The sequence below is a fragment of the Alligator sinensis genome, unplaced genomic scaffold, assembly GCF_000455745.1.
Source record: "Alligator sinensis unplaced genomic scaffold, ASM45574v1 scaffold1706_1, whole genome shotgun sequence".
In the NCBI taxonomy this organism is placed as follows: Eukaryota; Metazoa; Chordata; order Crocodylia; family Alligatoridae; genus Alligator; species Alligator sinensis.
The window spans coordinates 115,325-125,543 of record NW_005843471.1 but is presented as its reverse complement, the minus strand read 5'-3'; the positions used below and the strand labels follow the sequence as shown (position 1 = coordinate 125,543).

At 53.5% G+C, this 10,219-nt stretch overlaps 1 pseudogene; it reads right to left on the bottom strand.

The window, feature by feature from the left end:
- Positions 1 to 5,540: 5,540 nt before the first annotated feature.
- Positions 5,541 to 10,219, bottom strand: part of LOC112548731 — a 7,498-nt pseudogene continuing 2,819 nt past the window's right edge.

The window sequence follows — 10,219 nt, the reverse complement described above, 5'->3', positions numbered from 1 at the left end:
TTTCTGGCTGCAAATGTCCCTGGGTGGGACATCAGGTGGACTCTTGAGCTGTTCAGCAATCAGGGAACAAGAGACAATCCCCAGGGATCTGGGGCCTGTGTCCAGCCCACAATCGGACAGGAACCTGTGCTGGAGTATCTGTGCTGCGCTCCCACGTGAGCTGGGAGGATGCTGCACTGCGGGTTTAGCACGTGCCAGCTACCGGGCTCTGAATCCCAAGGCCTTTTCCCTACCATTGTTACCCATGCTAACAGAATTCAGCTAGTTTTTGCTATAGTCACCCTGCCCTGGGCTGTGTCTACAAGCCTTGTCTTTGGAGACTTCAGACCAACAAATAAAACTCCTAAAAATTCTTTTTCCAAAAATGCCAGTTTTTCCTTGTGGGTGGAGAAGCATTGGTGGAAGATTTTATAGATTTCATAGATTTCTAGCATCACAAGGGACCTTGAGGTCATTGAGTCCACCCCCTGCTCTAGGCAGGAGAGAGCGCTGGGGTTAAATTACCCCAGCTAGGTGCCTGTCTAATATCTTCTTGAACACCTCCAGGGTAGGGGAGAGCACCACCTCCCTTGGAAGCCCATTCCATATTTTGGCAAGAGAAATCTAGATGCAATATTTAGAACAAATTCCTCTTTCCGTTTCAGAGGATGCAGTATGTCATAAGGTCGAAGAGCCCAGAATAATGATCCAGAGGTGGGTTTTTATGGCAGTGGCTTCAGCTTTGAGCTCCCTAGTTGTGGTCTGACTGGCTGGGTGCCCTGTGCTGTGCTCTGAGCTACTAGAATGACCCACCTGAGGATTTAACCAGTTTTCCAGACAGGGTTTGTAGCCCTGGATGACTTCCATACTCCACAACAGCATCCAGCTCAAGCTCAGGTGTACTTTGCATCTGAGTAGCCTGGTAAGCCATGGTCTCATCCCTACCTCTGTCAGCAACAGGCAACCATGTAATGAAGCATCTCTGGACCTGATGCGCACGGCCCTTGCAAAGGGCAGAATTTGTGCTGTGACCACATGCAGGTGTCAAGGCCTGGGAAGCTGCACTGAGCTGTTAAAAGTTCATAGAGGCTGGGCTTGATGTCTGCTCTTCTCAGAGAGGGAGCTGCATGGGGAAACCACAGAGATGTGGGTAACTGAGCAGCTCTGCTGCTTGCTCTGTGGCTCTGAGAGCATCAAAATACCCAGCAAGCTGACAATAAAAGGACTGGAGCTTAGAGCCCTTCCAGTAGGCAAGCCTTGAGCTCAGTGACGGTCACTGGATGCCAGGCTGCCTTGGCAGTGAGGCCTCACCGTGCTCAGAATAAAGGTCCTTGGATGGGGTGGAAGGAGGTTCATGCCCCACAGCTGTAGCTCTGCCTTTGTGGGCACTGAGGCATCTGCACACCCCTGTGTAAGGACCCCAGTCCTGCAGCTGTGCTGGTTTTGAAGCTAGTGCTCAGCATGGAGGAGACAAGCAGGGGGAGAAGTCTGGCAGTGCTGGCTGTGGGGGTTTCTGCCATCCGCATCCATCACAGACTCTTGGAGATGCTGGGTGGGAAGGGAGCTCCCAAAGTCACATCTAGTCCAGCCCCAGCCTGAGGCAGGATCAGCCTTGTCCAAGCCATCCCAGACACATCTCTAATCAACCCCCTGGGGGACTCTCCCACAACACTGATGACCAGAGCAGGAAGCCGGTTTGCAAGGCAGCTTGTTCCTCATGTCCCAGCTCCCTCCAGCAGGTCAGCAGCTGCCTTTGCTCTTGGCCTCCATGATTTCCACCCCCTGAGGCCATCTGGTCCTGCTCAGGGCCCATCAGGCCTGTGCCCAGCATCACCCCCTGCTTGCCCTTAGTATTCTGTCTGTCCCGTCCCCCCTGCCCACCCCCCCAGCCTGGTTTCCAGCCAGGCATCTTGCTGCAAATGCTCATGTGTGGGTAGAGCTTTGTGAGTGGGTCCTGCCGACTGCTTCACCTTTGCCAGGATAAGGTGAGTAGGGAGCAGTGCAGTTAGGGCTGTTGCCTGCTCGGGTCGGGGGGGAGGCTCAGACTGGCCCAGAGAGACTTCGCCCTGCAGAGGAGATTGACCTCTGGTTTCCCCAGCATTTGCCTGGAGTGGGGGTAGCCGACCTGTTGCACACGTGCTAGAAATGGCATGGACAGCCTCCGTGTGTGGCACGCGGCAGGTCAGGGAGGGAGTTGGGAACAGAGTAGCAAACAGAGCAGGGAGCAGAAGGCAGAGAGGCAGATCATGCCAGGAGCAGAAGGCGGAGCAGCCGATTGGACAGGAAGTAGAAAACAGAGCAGAAGATAGGGTGGGGACTAGAAAGCAGGGCAACAGATCAGGCAGGGGAAGGATCGGAGTGGCACTCAAGGAGGGCACAGAGCTAATCCGTGTGCCCCTGGTGCCCTAAACATTGGAGCAGATCCTCTGCCGGTGCACACTGCCTTAATCAAAAGCTACCCATTCATGACCAGTCAGGATCTGACCGCCCGAGTTCTCCCGCAGTGAGTTCCCTCCAGTATGGATTTGGCCCATTGCCTTTGCTGCAGCAGGTGAGGGGGCAGCCTGGCGCTGTGACTTGGGTCAGAGCAGCTCGGATCCAGCCCTGTTCCTTCTGGTCCCAAAGCAGCAGCAGAAAAGCCTCAAGAAACCACAAGGTTGTTGTGAGCCTTGGGCTCATTAAACCACAACCTTGCAGGCACGTTGCTGCACTCTGGCCACAGTTGCCTCCTCATAGGGGTTGGACTTGTTGTAAACACCATCCAATTAGCCATCCTCACACCCAACACATTACAGAGAAATAGAGTAGCATCTCTTGGGGGGTTTATTGAACTAAACTGGGTTTTCTATCATCTGCAGCTTCAGGGTGCTTGGAACTGAAATCCACTCTGAGGGGAGGGGAGGCACGGGAGCTATGTGCCAAGAAGGTGGACTATCCCAGTGAAAGACAGATGATCCAGTCAAGGGCCAACCTGTTTGGCAGGCATGCCCCAAATTATCCCAAACCCTCCCTGAATGCTACTGTGATCCCCTTCCCTTGCCCAATCCACTGCTCTGCTTTCAGCTCCCTGCCCCTTGCTCTCTGGCTGATCTGCTGCTCTGGTATGTCCATCACCTGGAAAAGGTGAGTCGCTCAGGGGCCCAGAGAAAGAGAACCGAGAGCGAATGTCTGTGCGTAGGGTGGAAAAAGAGGTGTAGACCCTTCCACACATCATTTCCTGTTTGGCCTGGACTTCAAAGGCTTCCCAAAATAGGGTGTTGGAAATGGTGCAAGCATTTCTAAGGCCGCAGGCCAAGGCAGTGCAGAGAAGTAGACCGGAGGTGTCAAAGGAAGTGGTGCAGAGAAAGCCAGTCCTGTGCTGAAGTCACCTAAGCAACACAGTCTGTTTGCAAAACGCAGTCTCAGGGCCCTGCAAAGACAAGCTTTCTGCAACAAGGACTGAGCTTAGGGTGGTATCGGATCACGTCCACCTGCAGGCAGCTGAGTCAGCAAGAGCGGGGTCCAGCCAGCTCAGCAGCTGTCCTTTGGGTAATGACATTGGATGGGACGTTATGGACAGATATTTAGGAATATACATGGATGGGTGGGTGGATGGATGGATGGACAGGGATTGTTGATCGGGGCAGATGCAATGTTGCACAGATCTCCCAACAGAGCATGTGCAACCAGCATGTTATGAGGGCACAGATACCCTGCCCTGCCTGGAGAGGAGCTGCTGGGAGGGGGCTGAAGGTGAAGGGAGAGGCAGAAAGCAGCAGAAGCTGAATTCAACATGAAGCACTGAGCAAAGGGCCTGTGGTGAACAGGACTGGTGGGGATGGGCTGCAGCTTGCTGTGCCCAGGTGCCAGGCTGTGCAGGGCACAGGTGTGACCCTCTCACCCTGATGCATCCTCCGCTCTGATTTTAGGCTGCAATGACAAGTGAATCTGTGCCATCAGTACCCTGGCTGCATTGGGAGCCCTGATGCTGTTGATGTTGCCTGTGAGCTGGCTCTACCTTCACCAACCAGCCTATCCAGGGGTAGCACCCAGGGGAGATTTACACCTTATAGACTAACTAGATCAGGGGACAGCTTCTGTAAGCAGCAGACTGACTTCAATCAGGTCTTGCAGAGGGACTGCAGGACACAGAGCTTCTGAATAGATAGCAGTGATCAGACTACAAAGGAAAAGTTGCCCTGGGGAGGGGGTGTCATGGGGGAAGAGAAAAGCTTATATGAAATCAAATTGTGCGGTGAATAGGAATCGAAGAATAAAGATGGAGTTTCTGCTGTCTCTTCTTCATCTCCGTCATTTCTTCCCTCTTCCATTCATCATTGTCTGTGACTGCTCATGGGGATTTAGCATTTCACCCTGGTCAGATGCAGCTGGAAGGATTCAAAGATGGCTAAGAGGTAAAAATGCTCTGTGGGAACAGCAGATGTCTGCAGAGCTCCATATCTGCAGACATCCAGCAGATGTCTGCAGTGGTGATCCATATTTCCTGGAAATCAAAGGGAATGAATGGGATTCCTGTTTCAAGCTGGAGCTAATTCTGCCCTGAATGGGGAGCTGGGTAGGTCAGTGGGGGCCACCCCTGGACTGTGCTGCCTCCCAGCCCTGCTGTGCTATGCTTTGGTGCTGGACAGAAGGCTTTGGCCTGGGCAGCCATGATGCAGCAGGGCATAAACCAGGCCCTGTGAGCCTGGATGCTGCTCTGAACGGTTGGAAAATCTGATCCAAGCGTCAACACAAGTCTGCACCGTGCTGGAGCCAACTGCAGCCAGAGCCCAGCAAGGTTGTTGTTTACTGAGCCTGGGGCTAACAACGTCCTTGTGGTTTCTTGAGCAGCCGCCCCCGTGCAGAGTTTCCACCTCTCCTACACCCACGGGGTTTTGTTTCTTGTGGCTTTTCTGCTGATGCTTTGGGTCAAGAGTGTCTGGATCTGAACTGTCCTCACCAGTCACAGGGGCCAGGCTCCCCCTCCCTCTGCTGCAGCAAAGGGAATGGGCCAAATCCATACTGGAGGGAACTCAGTGGGTCAAATCCTGACCTACTAATGGATAGCTCTTAATTAAGGTTCCTTTCCTTGGTCTGGGAGTTCAATCACTTGCACCTACTTCTGGACCCCTTTGCCCTGCATCAGGGCCAGAGATGCTTCATTTCGAGACTGCCCATTGCTGACAGAGGCAGGGATGAGACCATAGATGTCCAGGCTGCTGAAGCACAAAGCAGACCTGAGCTTGAGAGGGTGCTGTTCTGGTGTATGGAGGTCATCCAGGGTTACAAACTCTGCCTGGGAAGCTGGTTAAGTCCTCGGGAGGGTCATTCTAGTGGCTCAGAGCACAGCACGGGTCACCCAGCCACTCAGACCACAACTAGAGGCTGAAGTCAGTGCCATAAAGACCCACCTCTGGATTATTCTGGGCCCTTCTGGCATTATGACATACTGCATCACCTGAAATGGAGAGTAGCGTTTATTCTAAATATTGCATCTAGATTTCTCTTACCAAAAATCTTCCACCAACACTTCTTGACCCACAAGGAAAAACTGGCAACTTTGGGTAACAAACCTTGGGGTGTTTTATTTTTAGTAAGAATGCTGCAAAGACAAGACTTGTGCACACAGCCAAGGGCAGGGGGGACTCTGGCACAGACTAGCTAGATCTCGTTAGCACGGGGACTGATGTCAGGGAAAAGGCCGTTGGATGAGTGCTCAGAGCCTGGTAGCTGGCATGCACTAAACCCACAGCGCAGCATCCTCCCAGCTCACGTGGGAGCGCAGCACAGATACTGCAGCACAGGTTCCCATCCGATTGTGGGCTGGACACAGGCCCAGCTCCCTGGAGATTGTCTCTTGTTCCCTGATTGCCGAACAGCTCAAGAGTCCACCTGAGGTCCCTCCACAGGGGATGTTTGAAGCCGGGAATCTTGGGGGCGGGAAGGTTTGTGTTAAAATGTCCCACTGGGCATTGTTCCACCCGGTTCTACTGGGAAGCCTTTGCTACAACAATGGAAAATGATGTCCTCCCCAGTCATGCTCATCTTTGGTGTCTTTTGACCTGTCCAGACTGACCGCCCACAAGGAGAGTGTGTCCCCCCATGGAGCCTTCTTAACAGCTGGCGTGGCTCACACCGATCAGCAGAGAACTGGCCGCGATCCCCTCATGAAGGAGCCCGTGGACATGGCTGTTCATGGTGACACGTTCTTCCCTCATGCTGCCTGCTGCTTTCTGGGCTGGCGGGGAGTTGCCGGCTCCAATGCCAGGTCTGCATATACGAGTCCATCCTGCCAGTGACATTTCATAGCATTGGAAAAGGACCCAGGCACCAGTGTAGAGGGGTTGAGATTCCCTGAGCCCCAGTGAAAGTCCCCACCAGTCCCTTATGCTCCTGCTTTCCCTATCAAGGCTGAGTGAAATCACTGGGCTGCCGACACATGGACTGCAATGAGGTGCAGCCCCGATCCAGAGCACCATGCAGTGCCCGCCCTTGCAGTCAGGACACATGAGCATTTCCTGTGGGTGAAAAGGAGGTGGGGGGCTGTCCTACATGTCAGCTATTCTGTGGTAACCCCCACATGTGTCCGCTCTCATGCAGAGGTAAGTGGAAGTTGCTGAGGTATCCTTAACCCTCAGTGAACCAGGGCTAAGATAAACCACTCTGGTTTCCACATATCCCAAGATACCCACAGGCAAAAGGGAACTTCCCGTTGCTCCAGTGCCGCCCTGGCAGCCTCTCCCCACATTAAGCAGGTCACACACGCGTGCCTTGAAGTGCTCTGCAAACGCTGTATTTTCTAGCATCCAGCACACACCTAGTACCTGCACACCAAATCACCCCGGTCCCGGGTGCCGGTATTAAGTGGGGACGTCTATTAATTTCTAGGCCTGTGCGGGTCGGCAGCGATCCGATCCGGCTTCGGATCCGGCCGCTTCGGCTGGCCGGGTTTCCGCCTCGATCCGGCGGAAGCGGAGCCGCCTCGGAGATCCAGCCATAGGGTATAATGGGAAATCAATGAAATAGGTGTAACTTTGTTGTTTCTTGTCCAATTTGGATTAAACTTGCAAGGATGGTAGCTCCCACTGAGAGCATGAAACCTGCCAAGTTTCAAGAAGATCGGTAAAGGGGCTTGGGGGCAACTGTACCCCAAATTCTTAAAAGCCAAGCTCATGTCACAGCTGTGTGTTACAACACAGGGGGGTCAAAACTGCAGGGCTGGTAGCTCGTACTGAGGCCCCAAATCCTGCCAAGTTTCAAGGAGATCCGTGCAGGGGTTTGGGGGGAAGTGCCCCTCAAGCTGCGGACAAGCACACCTGGTGCCGCGGGTGACACTGCGAGTGCTAAGGCGCGGCGGGGTGACAGCTGCAGGGGTGGTGGCCCCTGCTGTGACGCCGGCCAGCTGTGGAGGAGATCGGTGCGGGGGGTCCTGGGGCCCTGCACCCCTGGCTGCTGACAAGCAAAACTCGTGCCAAGACTGTGTCTGTCTGGGGGCAGTTGATTGTCTGTATCGAGTCCTTCCTCTCCTTAGCCTGGGTTTGTAGGTGCTAATTGCTGCTCGTTAAGTCGTTATGTAGTAGCTAGGTCCTGTGTATTGAGCTGAGCCCTGTGAATCATGACCCCCAAACCCCTGCACCGATCTCCTTGAAACTTAGCAGACTTTGTGGCCTCAGTAAGAGCTACCAGCCCTGCAGTTTTGACCCCACTGTGTTGTAACACATAGACGGGAAAGGAGTTTTGCTTTCAAGAATTTGGGGTGTTGTTCCCCCCAAACCCTTACACCGATCTTCTTGAAACTTAGCAGGCTTTATCCTCTCTGCAGAGTCTACCATCCCTGGGAATTTCATCCAAATCGGACAAAAAAGAACAAAGTTGTAGCTATTTTATTGTTTCCCCATTATAGCCTATGGCCGGATCGCGGAGGCGGAAGGCGGCAGCGCCGCGCCCCGACGTGCAGCTCCCGCCCCGAAGCGTCCGAAGCTTCCCCGGGTCCGAAGCTCTGCCCGAAGCCCCGCCCAGCCCTAGCAATTTGCCCAAGAGAGACGCCCCCGCCCCGCTCCCTGCCGCCCAGCACCTCTGCTAGTCCTCTTCAGGCAGCTGAGGGAGGTCAGGGCCCCTTGCTCTTCACTGCACAGGTGGCAATGTTAGGTTTGACCTAGAAACCACTACACATAGCCCAAGCAAAAGTCTCTGTTCTGTAACTAATGCTCAATTGCAATGATAAGGAGAAGACAGTCTTAGATAAAGGAGACTTGAAAACAAAAATAGAATTAGTGGAGTAGGGCAAAGAGCTGATTTAAATATTAAGATTCACACCCCTAGGTGGGGAGAAAGTATGCTAATGAAACATACATGTATGGAAATGAGATACATAGCTAAAACACAGGTATAGAGACATGCGCAGTAAAGAACTCCTTGCGTCACTCCCTTATAACCAATTAGCAAACAAGAATGCTTATGAAGGTCCAATACTCCTGTATAAAAGATGCTCATAATTAAGACTCTGTGTGCTTGTTACGTGAAATTATTCCGCTTGCACCTTGTATTGCTAGCAATAAATCTTTATACTTTCACCCCTGGTATCTTTATTGGCTTTTGCATACCGGGCAGGATCCCAGACTTAAGCTGGGGCTCAACAGCAACAACCATCTCCCTTTCCATGGTCACTGCACTGGGGACCCAGGCTCTCTGAGGGCAGTGTTGCTGTGTGCTAGGACATCTGGTCTCTGCTCCTCTTTCACACCTCTTTAGACCTGTCCAAGATCAGAGGTCCACCCACGGAGACCAGGCTTCCTCTGCACCTCAGATACTAGTGAAGCAGGAAGCAGAGGCTCTGTCCCTGCTCTCCACTGCCATAGCTCTGGGGGAAACATTTCTTCAAGCTGCCTTTCAAACACAAGGTGCCTGTGACAGTCCTGGGTGCGTTATATCTGAGAAAATCAAGTATCCTGAGTTATATAACTGCCAAGCACTTGTCAGGGTCCATCCAACACCTAAAGAGTGCATGAAGCTACTGTTTGACATTCCCAGCACCCAGAGGAAGGAGGTCTTTTTAGCTCTGCTTCTACACACAGGGATAAAGCAGTTAAAAAGAAGACACCAGGGTCCCGCAGTCTGTGAACAGTGAGGCTAGGATAACACTTGCTCTTAAACTGCACTTCTTGCTGTGAGTCAAATTGCTCAGTGCGAGGGAGTGATGTGCTGTGAGGATGGACCCACAGACAGGCCCGTGGAGGGAGACAGCAAGGATTAGTAATGGGCCGTACCTGATTCTGCTGGCAGATGCAAGGTGCTACTTCCCTGGGCCAGGATCCTGAAATGGAGACAGTGATCATAGCTCATCTTCCACTGCCATGTCCCCGTGTACACAGGGCTGAGCACATGGGTGCAAAGCATCGTGCCCTGCATGAGCCACACACCCCATGCCCAGCTATCTGTGGTGGGGGCCTGTCTACATTGCCCTCGGGGCAGAGCTCAGAGCCAACCTCCAGGCATAGAAAAAGCCTTGGGGGCCTGTGATGGCTGCAGCCTGGTCGTCCCACACAGGTGACCCCACTGGTGGTGCCCAGGGAGTGTCTGGGGGCCACGCGCTGTTTCTTACCCCATCTGGGAGGTCAGTGGATCCAGATGAAACTCAGGGGCACCGTGAACAGTAAAATGGCATTACCCACTGCCACGACAGGGAACATGACACAGGATGTGGAGGGAGCTACAAGGGAAAGACAAAAGCCTCATGTCAATGGTCTTGCCCTGCTCCACTCTTCGGGACCAGAGTCCAGTGTTCCCAGGATTAGAGAGAGCTGCTCTGTGTCCCCAGTGCTACCCCTCACCATGCCTCACTTCCTAACCTGAAAAGCACTGCCAGCATTACCAGTCCTTGTAAATCCCTCAGAGACTTCTGGATGGAAGCTGTGGCAGAAATGCCCCTGTGGGTGCCCCTCTCCAGAGATCTGTCTCTGCCAGCCTGAGAGGCTGGTGTTGAATCCCTCAGGGCGGGGATCTCCCACCTTGTCTGCATGACAAAAGCCTGGGGCCTGAATGCTCTGGTCACCTGGGCAGGGGGGAAAGGGCCAGCCCTGCACGCGGGCCCAGGTAGCCAGGGATGCTTGGGAGATTGGTCGGCTTGTGGCCAGTATTGGCAGCTTCGATTGGACCGGGCTGCTGGGGTCAGAGAGGTTATTTAAGGGCCCGGTCCAGGAAGAAGGCAGCCATTAGCCATGCGGTCATCCAGGTGAATCTGAACCTGGCTCTCTCCTCATCA